The sequence below is a fragment of the Pogona vitticeps genome, chromosome 4, assembly GCF_051106095.1.
Source record: "Pogona vitticeps strain Pit_001003342236 chromosome 4, PviZW2.1, whole genome shotgun sequence".
Taxonomy (NCBI): Eukaryota; Metazoa; Chordata; class Lepidosauria; order Squamata; family Agamidae; genus Pogona; species Pogona vitticeps.
In genome coordinates this window covers 129,931,307-129,949,584 of record NC_135786.1, presented here as the reverse complement: position 1 = coordinate 129,949,584, position 18,278 = coordinate 129,931,307, and the positions used below count along the sequence as shown (strand labels likewise).

General features: G+C 39.3%; 1 protein-coding gene and 2 pseudogenes across 11 annotated transcripts in view; all 3 read left to right on the top strand.

The window, feature by feature from the left end:
• LOC144583006 (protocadherin gamma-C5-like) overlaps window positions 1–18,278 on the top strand; it is a 268,787-nt gene that overhangs the window by 87,008 nt on the left and 163,501 nt on the right. The window lies entirely within an intron of this gene.
• On the top strand, window positions 7,030–11,440 carry LOC144583056 (protocadherin gamma-B1 pseudogene; annotated as a pseudogene). The gene is made up of 2 exons (XR_013544252.1): window positions 7,030–9,554; window positions 11,423–11,440. The product of XR_013544252.1 is annotated as a protocadherin gamma-B1 pseudogene (transcript).
• Window positions 10,680–16,873, top strand: LOC144583041 (protocadherin gamma-B5 pseudogene; annotated as a pseudogene). Its single transcript, XR_013544251.1, has one exon. The product of XR_013544251.1 is annotated as a protocadherin gamma-B5 pseudogene (transcript).

The following is an 18,278-nucleotide window of genomic DNA, read 5'->3' as shown; positions in this document are numbered from 1 at the left end:
TGTCTTTAATATATAAGGAAAGATCTTCTAATATAGCAGTTAGCTGGTCTTCAGTGGCCTCAAACTTTCTCCCTGGACTGTCAAGGCAAGGTCATTAGCATAGATGAATCTCCTGGAGTATGGGGGTGTTGGTTCATCATTTGTGTAATTATTAAAAAATTATGGTGCTGGGATGCTGCCCTATGGGAGACCATTCTGACTGTGCCTTCCTTGAAATTCATCAAAGAATCATCAGTTTTGAAGTAGAATGGAGACCATGTCCATGACCTTTAGTAAGGACATAGAGCTTTTTGATCAGCAGTTGGTGGTGGCCAATATCATATATCTCTGTAAAAATCAGCAAATGCTACTCCAGTTATTTTATGTCTCTCAAAACCATCTTCTATATGTTGGTTTCGATTTAAGGTTTGAGCCATACAGCCCTTGCCAGGTCTAAAGCCTGCCTGTTCAGGAATTAGAAGAGGTTCAATTTCAGAGGCTAGAAAGTTCAGTATCATTCATTCAAGTACTTTGTATAAGTGGCATAGTAGGAAGATTGGCCTGTAGCTTTTGGGGTTTGATGATTCTTTGCCTGGTTTCAGTATAGTGATTACTTCCGTCTTGCACCATATTTTTGAATTATTGTTTTTTGCTCATCCAGCAGTTAATAAATAGTTGAAGGAGCCAATCCTTTGCATTTTGCCTAAAATGTTTTATTTGCTTGATTTAGATCTCATTGAGTCCCACCACACTGCCATTCTGACATCTTCTTGTGGCTTCCTATAGTTCCCACAATATGAAGGCAGTCGAACATTCATTGGATTGACTCTGAATATCCCTTTGATGTTTTATGTTTGTTATCTGTTGGTTGGTCTTCTCTGCAAGGAACAGTTGGTACACTGGTTCAGGGTTATATTTGCGTGAAATGTTCTTTCATTTGGATCATTGTCCAGTTTTTCACCAGTCTCCAAGGTTTATGGCTGCTTCCTGCCATGTCAGGCTCTGTTATAGTATTTATTTATTCAGTGAGTTCTTTTTGTTTCTGCAAGAATGAAGTTTAAATTACTCCCAGTTTAACTGTATTTTCATTAAAAGAATTTTCTTCAAAGTGTTAAATATAATGGTAATAGTGTGCAGCCAGCCAGCCAGTCCTTCACTTTCAGAAGTGTTATATTGTAAAACTGATCAAAATTACTCAATGATGCTTTTTAGGACAACAAATGAAAATAATTTATATTAATATAGAGAGCATCTCTTAATCTAAATGGGAATTCTTAGCTTCACTTTGCCAAGAAAGAAAATGTTGTGCCTTTGTATCCAAGAAACACGCAGAAGAACTAATCAATGTCAACCAAAGTTCCTGGGATGTGTCTATTTGCAGAGAAGCCCCAGAATTAATATGGTGGTGACATTTTTGTAAGATCAGTTATTATAGTTCACTCAACAAACTTTACTGAAAAGGACAACATGGAAATCTTGACAGTTGAACTGGCTGTATATATAGTAACGCTGACGTATAAACCACCTAATATACCATTCTGCTTGAAGGTTCTATTTAATATGGAAAACCAAAGCACTCACTTTCTAGTTAGAGATTTCAACAGCCATAGCAACATTCGGGGCTATGAACAAGATAGCAACAATTGTGAAACCATTATAAAATGGGCAGAATCCCATTCAATGTGCCTTATATATGATCCTAAACTATTCAGTTCACTTAACAGTGAAGTGATGCTTGCATAATCAGTGGTTATTGGATTTCAGGAAGCAAATTAGTAGCTATTGGCAATTGTTTTAAATTAATAACAAAAGATTTTGGAAAGACTCTGGATGCTAAAATTAGTACAGGAAGGAGAATGACTTGATCTTGCTTCCACTATCTTTTAATTTCCGGCCTTAATGTTTGATACTTTGCAATATTTGTCTCCTCTGGACTTTTGAGATTGCTTACTGATGGAGCTCTGACTTCTGTAACGTATATTTTTCTTTGTTGGTTATCCAGAAGTATAATATCTGGCTTATTCAAATCTACTGTTTTATCAATGATAGCTTGCTTGTACAAATACAGTATTGTGGTTTCATTTAATAAAATTGGAGGTGGCTGGAGTTTATAGTATGGGGGAAGAGATGCAAGCTGACTGCTTAAAAATAGCCTTTGAAACTTGGTTATGTATGCACACATAGTCTGTTGGGGCATTCAGATGTACTGTAACTAGAGTGCTATCTATGTAACAGCTTATCAAACCAAGAATCATTGAGTTGTGGGTCTTTCATTAAGATAGGTTGGTTCACTTTCCCAAGCTGTAATACTTTTTTACTATCATCTGATGAAGTAGGACTGTGTTCCCACGGAAATAGTTTTGAAGTTTGACTATTCAATCCATATATAGATTCTTGAGTTCAACAAGTTGCTGCCCACCCATGAGCTATGGCAGATGAAGGCACTGCATCCACATACCTTTGGATAATGCACCGGTATTTTAACACGAGAACTGAATTTTTCATATTTAAATCATCAATATCATTGCGCTTCCATTCCACAATTCCAAATGGATGTGTTACTACTGGATTTGCCTAGTAAAAAATTATTTCTCTTTGTGCATCAAGTTCTGCTCTGAGTATAATAATGATGATGATGATGATGATGATGATGATGATGATAATAATAATAATTATAATTATAATTATAATTATAATTATAATATCCCCTCCATGGGCACAGGCCTTACTGAGGTGGAGGGGCTTGCGTGCTTCAGTGAGGTTGAGAAAGCTATGCTGAAGGATCTCCTGAGCCAGACAGGTCTCAGCTGAGAAGCCAGACTGACTATCTCCGCTAACCATTAATTATGATGAGAGGAAATAAATAGAAATCCATACCGGATTGGTTGTCACCCAGGTCAACAAGGACCGCATCAGATGCTACACCCCCTGGGCGTCTGGTGACAAATAGGCTATAGGGCTCAGCAGACCCTGTTGAGGAACCAGGACAGACTGCTGCAAAGGTATTGGAACAACATAAACCCAAAATTTGGACTCTTGCAGAAAATTGAGAAATTGTGAAATATTATTACGAAGCAAACCCAACAGCTCATGGTTTTCAAAAAAGACTGATGGAAATTTGGAAATGGAAATACCCAAGTAGTGACATAACTGAACAACAATTAGTAGACCAGAGAAGGTTTATCATCTGGAGTAAAGTGTTTTCAGAACTGGAATTGCAAGAACTAGAAAAGGTGACAAAAGAAAAATCAACACAGAACAATGACCATAATATGGAAGACAAAAGGAGGGTAGAGGTAGACACAATAGTGGAAGAAAACATATCAATAGAGGAACAACTTATGGAACAACCCAGAAATTATGAGTTGATAGAATGGCAAACATCACTGAGGGGGAAAAATAGTAACCCATAGTAGCCAGAACACAGAAAGAAAAAGGCTCCCCAATTTGCACCAGTTACAAAATAAACCAGTAAAGGATCTACTGAATGATGCAAATGTTGTCATCAGAACAATTCTAACCAACACACTAAAGGAAACAAACCAGCTCATATATAGCACAGCTATCATAATAACCGTGAAACTTGGTTCCAAACTGCAAAAAATAATAATAATAATAATAAAAAATCAGAAAACCTGTGGCACTCCAAAATGGAAAATTCAGCTGGAAAGAAAAATAAACAAATTATGGGCAGACATTAGCAACATAAAACACTTGAAAGATTCAAAACTTAAAAATGAAAAAGTAAAAGCCAGACTATGCAAAATATATGACCTAGAAAGGAAAACAAGTTGTTGGAACTATGAAAGAATTAAAACAGTGGATAACAGCTACAGCAAAGAAAATTGAAAGATATGATGGACGCTTGAAACAATATAGAGAAAACATGCAATTTCGAAATGACCAACAATTATTCTATACATCACTAGGAGAAAATGCAGAGCAAAAGAAATTAGGCCCATGTAAAGATGACGCTCTGACATTTTGGAAAGAAATGCGAGAAAGCCCAATCGGGCACAACAAAAACACCTTTTGGATTAAAGATATGTGTATAGAAACTCAAGTGCAATTTAACCACTTACCTCAAAATTCTACAACTGAAGACTGGATGACAACAGGCCGTGCATTTCTGATAATAAAAGATCATCAAAAGGGCAATGAACCCAGTAATTATCAACCAGTTACATGCCTTGCAACAATGTTCAAGTTCCTCACAGGAGTACTTGCAACATCAATATGTAATTACAACTGAAAACTCCCTTTACCCAACAGAACAGGAAGAGAACTTTAAAAAGTCAAGAGGCACAGAAGATCAGCTGCTTATTGATAAAATGATACTGAAGAATGCAAAAAGATAAAAAAAAACCTTAACATGGCCTGGATAGACTATAAAAAAGCATTTGACTAATTGCCACACAGCTGGATTAACACCTGCTTAAAAATGTTTCAGATTAGTAAAACATTTCAGAAATTCCTCAAGAAAAACATGGAAAAATAGAAAACTATCTTAATAGCCCGTGGTGAAGTTAGCATCAAAAGAGGAATTTTTCAGGAGGATTCTTTGTTACTATTGCTGTTTAACATCTCACTAATCCCCATGTCAGTCATTTTAAATAAAACTGGATTGGGCTACCGTATTTAAGAACAAGCAGGAAAAATCAACCATCTGTTATGCATGGATGACCTAAAACTATATGCAAAATGTTCCCCTGAGATAGAATCACTGTTAAACACAGTGCAAATATTTCGTGAAGATATCCAAATGAAATTTGGAATTTACAAATGTGCAGCACTGTCTATACACCATGGCAAGATCCAAAAACTAGATGAAATAGAGTAAAAAAATGGCAATATTATAAAATCATTATCAAGTGATGAAAATTATAAATGCCTTGGAATACTAGAAGCAGATAACATTGTGCACACAAAAGTTGAAGAACTGACAAAAAGGGAATATATCAAAAGGCTGCAGAAAATCTTAAAATCAAAATTAAATGGTAGCAATACAATCAAAGCCATAAACACATGGGCATTTCGAGTAACTAGATACCCAGCTGGAATAATAGACTCAAAATGAAGTAGAAGAATTGGATCAAAAAACATGGAAACTAATGAGCATGCATCATGCACTACATCCAAAAAGTGATGTGGACATATTAGATTTACCACGGAAAATTAGAGGCCGTGGATTACTGCAAATACAGCAGGTAGTAGGGGAGGAAAAAAGAAGCCTAAATGATTATATATAGAGAAAAATATTTTGAAATATGAATATTATGGGGGAAAAACAGAAACAAAGGCTCAATATAAGAAATAACAATTTGAAAACAAATTAAACAGCTGGAAAAATAAACCACTACATGGACAACACCTGAAAAATATTGATGGAAAGCATGATCATAATTCAAAATAGGCATGGCTAAAACTGGGTAGCCGTAAGAAAGAAACTGAAGGTTTGATCTTTGTTGCATAAGAACAAGTACTCCAAACCAACATGATGAAAACTAAGATTCAAGGAATTAGTGCTAACAGCAAAGTGTAAACTTTGCTGAGAAAAAGATGAAACTGTGTCACACCTCATCTGTGGATGTCCAAAGATTGCACAGATTACAAAATTAGACATGACAGAGTGGCAAAATCAGTGCACTGATCATTATGAAAAAAAAAAGCTAACTTGCCAGCCTCCAAAAACCTCAGGTAGCGAAGGTGTCAGAAGGTAGAACATCAGGTATAGGTGGTGTCAGAAAATGAGAAAGTTAAGAACTTGTGGGATTTCCAGATCGAAACTGATAGACACCTTGAACACAACACACCAGACCTAATAGTGATAGAATGAAGAAATGTCCAGATGATTGACAATGCAATTTCAGTGGATGCCAGAGTTGAAAATAAAGATTTGGAAAAACTGAGAAAGGACAGAGACCTGGCAATCGAAACATCTCGCCTATGGAAGAAACACACTTCAGTGGTCCCTGGAGTTATCGAGGCTTTGGGAACAATATCAAGAAATTTCACACAGTAATATAAGCAGTTGCAAATCTCAGAAATCACACCGTCAGAGCTACATAAAGTTGCAGTATTAGAAACAGCATACACACTATGCCGATATTTAACAAATACTTAGGCTTTTTTGTTAAATCTTGTCTCTGATATATAATATCAGTCAATGTTTTTATAATGTTGACTGTGTGTAGCATTTCTGAATAATAATAACAACAATAACAATAACAATAATAAAAGCAACACATTTTAGTAAAAAAAGAGAGAAGACTATTAATTAGAACATACAAGTAGCAAACACACACATTAAATATCCTACATATTCTGTCTTTTACTCATTATCTATTAATGTCATTACATTTATTATAATTATAGTAACAATTTTACAACTACAGAGTTGGAAGGCACCCTGTGGAACATCAAGTCCAGCTCCTGACAAGGAGGTACAGTGGAGAATCAAACTCTTAATCTTTGACTCTGCAGTCAGAGACTTAAAACACAGAGCTATCCAACCATTCATTGTATTGCAAAATTCTATTGTAAATTGCCTTGGGAGCCCTGCTAGGCAAAAGCAATAAGTAAACAAGGGGAGAGAGGGAGGGAAAGAGAAGCTACTCTCATCTTGTTCCAATACATGGTAAACTAAACCAATGTATTTATTAAGAAGGATCTCCCTTCCTTGATTTTTTGTGTTGATCTTAAATTTGCTAACAATATGGCTGATATTCTAAAGAGATTGCATCATTGCAGTGACACTGACAAACACAGAAATAAAATCATAGTTCCCCCCCCAAAAAAAACAGAAAAAAAAATTTTCAGAAGAAGTTACAGTTATTACACAAAAGCAACATTGCTCCAATTACCTGCAATTCTCCATCTGCAACTCAGAGTGTCGCTGTTGGCCAACATTGTTCTCATGGAGCACATGGGAATCCACTGTATGATGCTTCCTGCAGTGTGATTCTAACTGCAGATCTAGGAAACAGCAGCACAGAGGAACATTGAAAGAGTTTTGACAAGGAAATACAAACCATTCCAATGTGTAAAATCTCAGCATATTGTTTATACTCCTGCTGAATTATTTCTACCTGGATGGCAATTTGAATCTACTAAGCTTCTCTGAACTCACACAGGCAGAGGCAAACAAAGGACATTTGCCGGCCACTATAATGGAGGACAGATGCAAAGATAACAGCAGATCCTTAGGAAGGCAAGTACCTCTGATCTTACTATTGTCTTTGTTTTGCCAGACTGCCTCAGAGCAGATCCGATATTCAATCCCTGAGGAAATGGAGAAGGGTTCTGTTGTAGGGAACCTTGTCAAAGATTTAAGACTCAGTACTGGAGAAATAGCGAATCGCAATCTGCATGTCATTTCTGAGGGAGAAAAACAATATTTTATTATTGGTGCAGAAAATGGGAATCTGTATATAAATGACAGGATCAATAGAGAGGAAATATGTGGGAAATCTGCATCTTGCTTCATCAGTTTTGAAGTACTGATGGAAAACCCCATGAATATTTTTCACATAATTGTAGAGATCCAGGATATTAATGACAATGCACCTTATTTTGTGGGTGATGATATGAAACTCAAGATAAGTGAATTAACTTTGCCAGGAGCTACATTTCTCCTTGAGCAAGCTGAAGATCCGGACATTGGGGTGAATTCTCTCCAGGATTACCACCTTAACACAAATCAGTATTTTGTGTTGGAAGTTAGGGAAAGAAAAGATGGAAAGAAATATGCAAAATTAGTACTGGACAAGCACTTGGATCGTGAAAGTGAAAGCAATTTTCATTTAATATTTACAGCTATAGATGGAGGGAAGCCACCCAAAACAGGGACAGCCAAAATATGGGTTTCTGTCATTGATGCCAACGACAACTCACCTGTCTTCACTAAAGAAATGTACATAGTGAATCTAGGAGAGAACTCACCACGTGGATCTTCTGTGGTCCAGGTGAAAGCCATGGACAGAGATGAAGGTTCATATGGCCAGATCAACTATAGTTTTATAAATATTGTTGACAATGCTCTCCACAAATTCTCTTTGGATTCTCAAGAAGGGATCATTACAGTTAAAGAGGCTCTAGATTTTGAAGAAACAAAAAAATATGTAATGACAGTAGAAGCAAGAGATGGAGGTGGATTAGTCGCTCACTGTAGCGTTGAGATACAGTTATTAGATGAGAATGACAATGCCCCAGAAGTGACTCTTGTCTCCTTGTCCAGTCCAATACCTGAAGATTCTCCACTAGATACTTTGATAGCTATCATTAACATAAAGGACAAAGATTCTGGAGAGAATGGCCAGGTTGCCTGCCATTTAAAAAGTGCTTTCCCATTCAAAGTAGTTTCTACTTCCAGTAACTTCTACAAGCTTCTCACAGATGGTCCCCTGGACAGAGAAAGCACCGCAGAGTACAGTATCACAATCATAGCAACAGACAAAGGAACACCCTCTCTCTCAACCGAGAAGACCATCTCTTTACACATCTCAGATATCAATGATAACTGTCCTGCCTTTGAGAAGCCCCTTTATACTGCCTATGTGCCAGAGAACAATCCCTCAGGTTCCTCCATTTTCAGGGTGCAAGCCTCAGACCCGGATCTCGACCGCAATGCTCAAATCACTTACTCCATTCTGCACAGCAGCATTGAGGAGCTTCCTCTCTCCTCTTACCTCTCCATTAATTCTGAATCAGGCATCATCTATGCTCAGCGCTCCTTTGACTATGAGCAAGTGAGGGAGTTTCAGGTGGAGGTCAGGGCCCAAGATGGAGGCTCTCCACCCCTCAGCAGCACTGCCAGAGTGAAAGTGTTTATTCTGGACCAGAATGACAAAAGCCCTCAGATTCTTTACCCATCTCCAGGAGTAGAAGGCTCAGGCTTGTTTGAGATGGTGCCTCGCTCAGCAGAGGAAGGCTATCTGGTGACCAAGGTGGTGGCGGTGGATGCTGACTCTGGACACAACGCTTGGTTGTCTTACCATCTCCTCCAGGCGACAGAGCCTGGGCTCTTCACCATTGGGCCCCATAATGGTGAGATCAGGACATCACGGTTGTATTCAGAAAGGGATGCTGTGAAGCAGAGGCTGGTGATCTTAGTCAAGGATAATGGTCAACCACCCTTGTCCAGTACTGTGAGTCTGAACTTGGTGTTTGCTGAAAGTTTCCAAGAGGCAATTCCAGAAATCAGTAGCCAGTCCAATGATCCAGAGTACCAGTCTGATATCCAGTTTTATTTGGTGCTGGCCTTGGCTATGATTTCATTTTTATTCCTCTTGACGGTGATACTAGTCATTATGATGAAGCTTCGGAGATCGGGGAGTCCCAAATTCTTGCAGTGCTTTGCTCCCATTCCCCATTCAAATAATGCAATTATATTTCCTCCAAACTATGAAGAAGGAACATTGCCATATTCTTATCAGATTTGCTTATCATCTGAGTCTAGGATACAGGAATTCACGTTTCCAACACCTCCAGGAGACATTTCTCATAATAAGTCTGATGTGCTTTTGACCACCAATGAAGGCAACATCCTGAATATAGAAATGGATAAAGCTGAAGTGGTGAGTTTTTATTTGACAGAAAGATGTTACTTATTATTAGTTTTTGTTATTGCTGTGGTATGTCATAACTAAGCAGGACAGCCCCCACTTGTGGAATCCTCTTTGAAGAAAGACCCAGAACCTCGCCACTATTGAGCCTCCTAGGAATTCCCAAAGCCTAAGATGAAGAAACATGAGCTTTCATGAGGTTCTACTGATAGTCCATCCCCCTTAAAAAGAAGGGAGAAGTAGAGCAACCTCACAAGCCCACAAGGATAGGCCACATGTTGCACCTTCTTGTTATTCAACTTCAGCAGTCCCTCACAGCAGACATGCCATTGAGTGAGGCGGAACCATTGCCCCTGCATGCTGCTATCTAAATCTCCTCCACAAGTAGGAGTGAAAGCACTGTATCAGTCTGCCTCTTATACCCACCTTGCCTAGCTAGTCCAGCAAGATATTACAGTAAAAGGCACCAGGATGGAGAATCCACAAGGTTGTATTTCCCATCTCTCTCTCTCAGCAGGGACCACCTTTCAGGTCATTTCAGTGCCAGTAAGTCCTGAAAGCAGAATAGGATTGTTGTAATCTGAATGCTTTGTCTGAAAGCATCTGGAGTCATCACCATCTCTCCCAAGTGTTGCCACAGATGAAAAGATTACTACACAGAGTCTGTCCATCACTCCCTCCCTCTATCCCTCCCTCTCTCTCTCTCTCTGTCTCTCTCTCTCTATTGTAATAAGTTGCTGAGTCTGTAATTTCCAAATGGAGGGTTAATATATTTCATTTATTAATTCCTGTTTCTGATATCCTTTCTCATAATCTGTACAGTCATATTTCTATTCCATTGGACACCTGGAATAGGTGCAAGATCTTACCCCATTCCCAGTCATGACCTCTATAACCTTTAAGCTGAAAATCTTAATAGAACCTAAACATAACATGTGTTTACATAGGCTCACTCAATGTTAATGAGAAACCCTCCAGGGTTGGTAGAATGAACCAAAAACGCCCAGTGAGTATGAAGAATGCTGAATGAATGGAATAACAGGAGAAATAGAAAGAAAGCAAACTAAATAGAATATTTTGAAAAAGGTATGTCTGGCTTGCTGAACTTCATCAGAAGCTCTTACAGGTGCAGGTTTCATATATGAAAATTAGTGATTTAAAACTCATGGCTCTTAATAATAATAATTTAAGGCAGAAAAATCAATATAATCACATCAATATAATATAATTACATCTTTCCCAACCAATGACTTTCATTCTTCCTGATATGGTCTCACGGTGCAGTGGTTAAACCGCTGTACCTGGGGTTCAATCCCAGGTAGCGGCTCAAGGTTGACTCAGCCTTCTATCCTTCCGAGGTCGATAAAATGAGTACCCAGCTCACTGGGGGGGGGGGCAATGTGTAGCCTGCATAATTAACTTGTAAACTGCCCAGAGAGTGCTTGAAGCACTATGAGGCGGTATATAAGCAGCACGCTTTGGGTTTTTTTTGCTTTGGTTTTTTTGCTTTGGTTCTGCAGTGTAATATGATATATAATTGTGGGATTATGTCCTTTCCCTTTCACCCAGTCACTTGTTCCTCCTGGCTGTGGCCCACCATCCATGCAGAGGAGACAGTGTCTGAGGCAAACCGTTGTACATGGAGGCTTCTCCAGTTCCTGCAAATCCAATGACACTGGTTTTCAGGACCCAAGTAAGAACCCATGTGCAGAAGTCTACATGCAAAGCCTTTCTTGTTTCAGATATCCACATTGACACCCAGATAGCAGGGGTGAGGCTACGGGTATGGTTCTGTGGTCTCATTCCACTTTGTCTGTTGTCTATTTAATGCATGAAAAGGGGCAATAAGTTTAGTGTGGTTTTTTTTTCCCTTTCTCTAGGAACTAACAAATATATGAAAGAAAGTTGGATTTGAGACCTTGTTTGTGCCTCAAAGTAGACAGAAGATGGAGTGGTGAGGCAAATCCTTAATTCATGGGGTAGAGGTGTCAGTGGGTGGTAGCCATGGAAGTTAATTGGACCTTCGTGTTTGAAAGAAGTATTCCTCCAAATGCTAATTGCTAGGGAATATGTCTAATTGCAGAGGAGGGTGACTATATGATATAATATAACCATAGAACGGCTCGAAAGGACTGTTATGGATCCTCATGTCTAGCCTCTGTCAAGGAGGCACAATGTGGAATCAAATGTTGAGTCTCTGGCTCCACAGCCAAATACTAAACATCTGAACTATCCAGCAGTACATCATTATGCCTTGTTTACTATTAGTTTCTGGCTGGCCATTGTTGGAAACTGGATCTTTGGTCCAAAATAGCAGGGGCTTCCTTAGGTGTTTGTGACATAAAAGATCTGCAGATGAACCAAGATGCCAGTGAGCACTTCCTGTGTCTGTCAACATGGATTGAATCAGCATTGCTTATAACGAAGACAGGAACAGGTGCATTTGAGTTATTTACCCTTCGCAGAGAAGGACCATATCAAAATCAAGAGTAGAGACTATAAAGAAATATATCTGGAAACAAATCTAAGTACAAATGATGTGTCTTCCATCTTGGATTGGGAAGGTTAAGGGACCACAAAATGTGTGTGGGTGTAGATTTTAATATCAGCTTGATGATATATTCTAGGGTACAAGTTTTTTTTTATTTTTCAAAGTATGTAAGTAGTTCTAAACTTTTTTCTGTTTCTGAAAAGAAAAGAACAGTTTTTTGCTACAGCACAGTAAACAATTATCCTTCTTTCTCCTGATATTTTCACAATTTCATAAACTTACTTCTTTCCCCATGGGCAGAAGTCTCCAAAATACATTGTAGATGTGAAAGATAGTCTTGTGAAAGGAAATATATAACCTAGCATGTAACTCACTTTTGTTTGCTTGTTTTTGTTTGTTTGATTGTGTCCTTGTTTAAAAAAAGCTACCATGTTATCTAAAGAAATTGTTTTCCACTAAGTCCAGAAACAAGATAACACTTTAGAAATATTAGTGGCCTTCTTTGCTGCTATCTGCTATTTCTCCAAAAACAATGTGGTCAGAGTTGTAAGTGGTTACTCTATACAACCACTCCTGGTAAAACTTGTAACATCCAAGCTATGGAGGCTCATATTTTAATGTGTGGGGGAAAATGTTCTATATGAGTTCTTATACAAAACTAGGGTACCTGAAGGCAGATATATAGTTATTCTCCTCCATGGGTTCAGATTTAGGTACTGGACTGGTGAGAATGGACCTGTTCATCCTCTCATCCACATGCATGCCCTTCCAGCCTCCTGAAAATGCTACACACAGGGAGATGGAAATCATACTCAAGAGGTGTACTATGATCTCAAGAGCAGGGAATGAAAGGGTGCTCCAAAATCATGCAGAAAGACCTTCCATGAGCAGAATTTGATCCAAATTACTAATTGCAAAACACAGAGGGACAAGAAATATGTATATATAACTATTTCTACTACTATGAGCAGAGGAGATAAGACATAGATTTCATCCATGTTGCGCACAGTAAATCAGCTATACACTGTCTGTGGGGAGCCATTAAATGCTGGAAATGGCATTCTAAGGAGGCAAGCTGTTATACATACACCCATAAAATATAAAAAGTTCTCATGCTTTGAGAGGGAGAAGGGGACATGCAGATTGGGAAGATGGTAAGAGAATGGTGATCAAATGACATGCGAACCACAAACCCCATCAAATGCGAGCCTTTCCTAGTTAGTTAGTTAATTCTGTGCCATCAAGTTGGAACCAACTTAACAGGGCTTGACAGGGCAGTCAAGGCAAGCGAGATGCTTAGGAGTGGTTTTACCAGTTCCACACCTCCAGTTGAGTTTCTATGGTCAACTGAGAATTTGAACTCTTGTCTCCAAGGGATTAAATCATCATTCTATCCACTACACCACACCACACTCGGTAAACTTTTGCTACTGTTTGTATATCACTGAGTACTTTGTGGTTAACAGTCCAAAGGTCCCCTTCTTCCTAAAGCAATTTGGACCATTCTCTCTATTTGTGTCTTTTGCTGGAACTCCCTTTCTATGCAAGTGTGACATGGCTTGTTTTCTTTCAAATGCTGAGTAACCTGTTTTTGTTAAGACTCTGTCCCCTAATTGTTTTGCTGCTGACAATAAGCTTGAAGTAACTGTTTGCTGCTTCCCTTATCCTCTGCTTTTTCTGTTGCCTCCTCGTGTGTTAAATCTTATACTGTTAACTCTGCAGAATAGAGACCTAGCCTGTATGCAGCTTGATACAGTTTCTTGGCTTTTGAACATATTTTGAAATATTTCAAGATGTAACAGTACAAACATCAGCTAATGATACAAAATTCTCTGCACATGTGTCAAAAACCACAATGATATGATGAAGTATTGAAATGATGAAGGGGTAAAACCCTGGGATACCTTGCGTGGAAACAGATTTTTACACAGAACAAAAAAAGCCTTGGAGAAGCACACAAATACATCTGTCCATGTCAGCTGTTTCTCTATTTGAAGCTGAAAGTGAAAGAATCTCTTGCAGTTTTCCAGCAAGTCCTCGTGGTGTCACCCTTAGCCCAGAAAGGAAATCAAAGAGAGCATGGGTGAAGACAAATCTCTACTTCCACAATTATAGTTGCTGCTTCTCTGCTGAGCATATCAGGAAAATAGAAGCTTACGAAGACAAAGCAGCCCTCCTGAAAAGGGAAACTAAAGACTGCCACAGCCAGCAACAATTCAGGAGAAAGGCCATTTATTCATTCCCAGAGAGATTTCTTGCATTCTTTGGAGGATCTGTAGTGATTTTTTCTTTTTGAAGGAGGGTTATTTACTCACACATCTGAATGGAGAGAAGGCAGAAGGAGAATGGCAGAACAGGCAGAAGGCAAGTACGGCTTCTCTTTCTGTTGTCTTTCCCCTGCTGGGCTGCCTCAGAGCAGATCCAATACTCAATCCCTGAGGAAATGGCAAAAGGTTCCATTGTGGGGAACCTCGCCAAAGATCTGGGGCTGAATGTCAAGGAACTGGCAAAGCGAAATCTGCATGCCATCTCTGTGGCTAAAATGCAGTATTTCAGTATCAATCCAGAGAATGGAAATCTTTATGTGAATGACAGAATAGACAGAGAGGAACTGTGTAATTTGGCTCTACTTTGCTTTGTGAATTTAGAAGTGGTTGTAGAAAACCCCCTTAATATTTTCCATTTAACTGTAGCAATTCAGGACATTAATGATCATGCTCCACGATTTCGAAATGAGCAGATCAATTTGGAAACTAGTGAACTAACTTTGACTGGCACTCGATTTCTCCTTGGGAAAGCAGAAGATCCTGACATTGGAGTGAATTCTCTCCAGAGTTACCAGCTGAGCTCTAACCAGTACTTCACTTTGGATGTTAGACAGAGAAAAGATGGCAATAAATATGCAGAACTGGTGCTGCAGAAACCGCTTGACAGAGAAAGTGAACACACCATTCATTTGATCCTTACTGCCCTGGATGGGGGTGAACCCAGAAAAAGTGGGACTGCCCAAATACGGATTAATGTCACCGATGCCAATGACAACCCACCCATCTTCACTCAGGAGGTCTACAAGGTTAGTTTGCGGGAAAATGCTGCTGTTGGGTCTCTTGTGCTCCAGGTTGTAGCCTCCGATCAAGATGATGGTACAAATGCCCAAATCAGATATGAATTCAGCAATATACCAGAATATGGACAGGGCAAATTCACCATGGATCCAACTGATGGCAGCATTTCCCTAACAGAGCAATTGGATTTTGAGGAAACTGAAGAATATACAATGACAGTTGCTGCAAAGGATGGTGGAGGATTAGTGACACATTGCAATATTGAAGTTACTGTTCTTGATGTGAATGATAATGCACCAGAAGTGAAGCTAGCCTCTACTTTCAGCCCAGTTCCTGAAGATGCTCTGTCTGGAACAGTAATTGCTCTGATCAATGTCAATGACAAAGATACTGGTGAAAATGGAAATGTTACCTGCTATTTAAAAGACGATTTGCCATTCAGGATATTCCCATCATCTAATAATTACTACAAGCTTCTGACAGACAGTCCCTTGGACAGAGAAAAAGTTCCTCAGTATAATATTACAGTCATAGCAACGGATAAGGGGATCCCACCTCTTTCCACACAAACAGTCATTCCACTCCAGATCTCCGATATCAATGACAATGCCCCTGCTTTTGAGAAATCCACCTACAACATTTATGTGCCAGAAAACAATCCCTCCGGTGCCTCCATTTTCACAATCAAAGCCATAGATGCAGACATGGGCCAGAATGCACGGATCACATACTCCATCCTCCACAGCAACATTGAGGACCTTCCCATCTCTTCATACATCTCCATTAATTCAGAGACAGGCACAATCTATGCCCAGCGATCCTTTGACTATGAGCAGTTCAGAGAGTTTCAGCTGTAGGTGAAAGCCCAAGATGGGGGTTCTTCCCCTCTCAGCAGCAGTGCCACCATCAGAGTGTTTATTCTGGATCGCAATGACAACAGACCTCAAATCCTGTCCCCTTCCCAAGAAGGCAAGGGCTCAGCCTCATTTGAGATGGTCCCTCGCTCGGCTGAGGGAGATTATCTAGTGACTAAAGTGGTGGCTGTGGATGCCGATTCCGGACACAACGCCTGGCTCTCATATCATCTGGTTCAAGCCACTGAGCCAGGCCTCTTCTCTGTCGGCTCTCATACTGGTGAGATCAGGACGAGCAGGGCCTTTTTGGAGAGAGATGCTGTGAAGCAGAGGCTGGTTGTGATGGTGAAGGACAATGGGCAGCCATCTCTCTCAGCCACTGTTACTCTGAACCTGGTGTTTGCTGAGAACTTCCAGGAGGCCCTTCCTGAAATGAAGAACCAGCCAAGCATCTCTGAGTCTCAGTCTGATCTCCAGTTCTATCTGGTGCTGGCCTTAGCCTTGATCTCCTTCTTATTCCTCTTGACCGTCATTCTGGCCATTACAATGAAGCTCCGGCGTTCAGGGCATCCCAAATTCCTGCAATGCTTTGGACCACTTCCCCACTCCAAGGGTGGTGCCATGTTTCCACCTAATTTTGAAGATGGGACCTTGCCCTATTCTTACCAGCTTTGTCTGTCTTCAGAGTCCAGGAAGAATGAATTCACCTTCCTGGCTCCACATGTTCAGATTGCAGACCATATTCTTAGTTGTGAGAAGCCTGATGCACCTTTCACAGGCAATGGAGAAAATAGTGTAAATTCTCAGGTGGATAATGTTGACAAGGTAAGTCAAAAATCAATAGATTTATTGGATTGCATTTGTCCCAGTTGCTTTTCATGTGGTGAAGTTGGGGGTTATATCTACATTGAAAATGGCTGAATCATAAAGAATTTTTTACAGCTGTTAAGGAGCTGGCAATGTCTGCATTTTAAGTGCATGTATTTGTATATTCTGCAACAAAGCATGACTCTAAATGTTAAACACAATGTTCTACAATTGCCCTAATATCCTATTGTGTTAAAACTACCTTCAGTCCTTTGGACACTGATATTTGACTTGCAATTATTTTTCATTTATGGTTTTGAAGTTATGTAAATTCAAGACTTAGGTATTTTTATTAAGAAGCAAGTCCCATGGCAGATTTTTTTCATTAGTAAAATATCCCTAGATGTCAATGTTTGTGTTGCCTGCTTAAATGTCAACATTTTTTGGTTAAACCTAAGCATTCCTAAGAGTTTTGGGGTTCCCCACACACACAGCAGGCCTTTTCCCATTATTTCGGGTTTAGTCAGATACACTAATATCTATCCTATTATCATCAGGTCCAGTGATTGAGTTCTTCCCTATATTTACTTGCTGAAAAACATTTAGCTAAAGGTGCCAACCAATAGATTAGACAGTTTAGGTGTGTAATGTGAAAGCTCTACTACTGAGCACGAACCACCTGTCTGAACTTTACCTGTAATCCTTAGTCTCAATTAGCGTAAACTCACTTAATCAGTGTGAACTTGTGAAGTCTTTATTTATGATAAACTGATTTAGTGGGATGGCTGTAGCTGGGACTAAGAAATGGGCTTAGGGTTGTGCCAGACTCTTGTAGAGCCATAATGTGTTAATATGAACACAGTTGCATTCAAATGTAATCTCCAGTTTTGAAGTTCCTAAAAATTAGTTTAGTCTATTTCTCCCTCTAACTCTCCTGCTTCGTGATGCAAGTGCAGGGAACATATATTTGAAGTTTTATCCTGTTGATGAATATCTTATATGTCGCACATTCTCTCATCTACACCAATATGGGAGGGAATGTTTTACGTTTGGGAGCATTCAAAATATTAACCCACCCATTGTGGGAATGCTATAATGTGAGAAACATCAGCCAGGAAATTCCAGTTTACATAAAAATCTCAGTATCTTCTGAAGAGAGTCCAGTTGTACCCCTTGACAAAATAACTTGGACGAGCCAGAATCTGTGGTGCGACACAGTTTTATACGTGAACATCAGATCAGAGCTTTGAAAAATTATTTTATTAGAGTCCATCCTGCACACTATCCCAACTAACTTGACCAGTTGCCAAGCAAAAAGTAACTTTTCAGAGATAAGTTTTCCAAATATATATATAGGAACATAACATTTCAGTGTCATAAAACACATTAACAAATACGTTTTAAGTTGCACTCCTTGTTGAGAGTTGCAATTTGTCATGAAGGGAACATGACAGCAAAGATCAGTTGTTGCTTTGAAGTGTAAAAATCAGGGCACATTAAATGGACAAATTAACTTTTC